Below are 1,116 nucleotides of genomic sequence, written 5' to 3'. Positions count from 1 at the left end.
TTCATGAGGGTTTGCGGTGTACATACACCTAACAACCCTATAAAGAAAGGAAATAAACTGCGCATGCACGACTTGTTGTGCTGCTGCTGCTGCTGCTGCAGTTGGTGCAGCAACCACCTGCTGCATCAGTGCATGCATGCATGCAGCTAGCAGCTTGTAGTGTTAGTAAATCCAATGCAGATATGTAAAACAAACGTTTATATATTAATATATAAATTCATGTTATTAGTGTTTATTAGTGTTTATATTAGGGTTTATGAGGGTTTACGAGGGTTTAGGGTTTATATGAGGGTTTAGGGTTTAGGGTTTAGGGTTTATTAAGAGGAGGCCTCAAGCATTTCTACTTCTTCTTGAACAGAAAGACGAGGTTGTATATATTGAATATGTTCATGAAAGAAAGGAGTAGTATTTATTTTATAGGGTGTATATACACCTTTATATGCATGCCTAACAGGGGAAGAATATTTTCTTATATGTATTGCTTTTTCTTCTTTTTCTTTTATTATAACTATATCTATATTACCTCCACTACCTAAATCATTCATTACTCCTGCTCTTATTGCTGCACATACTAACTCTTTTGCTTCCTCCTCCGTCATACCATCCTTATATCCTGCAGCAACAACAGCAGCAACAACAGCAGCAACAACAAATGCAGCAGCAAATGCAGCAGCAAATGCAGCAGCAAATGCAGCAGCAAATGCAGCAGCAGCAGCAGCAACACTGTTGTACATATACATCTATAAATAATATAATCACCACCACCATCACCACCACCAGCAGCAGCAACAGCAACAGCAGCAGCAACAGCAGCACCACCAGCAGCAGCAGCAGCAGCAGCAGGAGGAGGAATACCTGCTTCTAGTACAGCCATAGCATTAAGACTACCACTACCCATAGCAGCAAAACTTGCGGTGTCTGTTGAGCCATGAGGATGAATCTTATACAGAGAGGGGCCCTTTATATCTACACCACCTAGTACTACTGCACACCCTCTATAACCCTATACATAAATAAATAAATAAATAAATAAATAAATAAATAAATATATTAATAAATAAATTAATAAATATATTAATAAATATATATATACATCATAAACAACACTATTATATA

The sequence above is a fragment of the Eimeria maxima genome, genomic scaffold, assembly GCF_000499605.1.
Source record: "Eimeria maxima Weybridge genomic scaffold, Emw_scaff806, whole genome shotgun sequence".
NCBI lineage: Eukaryota > Apicomplexa > Conoidasida > Eucoccidiorida > Eimeriidae > Eimeria > Eimeria maxima.
The sequence above is the reverse complement of the archived record's forward strand: the minus strand, read 5'-3'. Positions refer to the sequence as shown.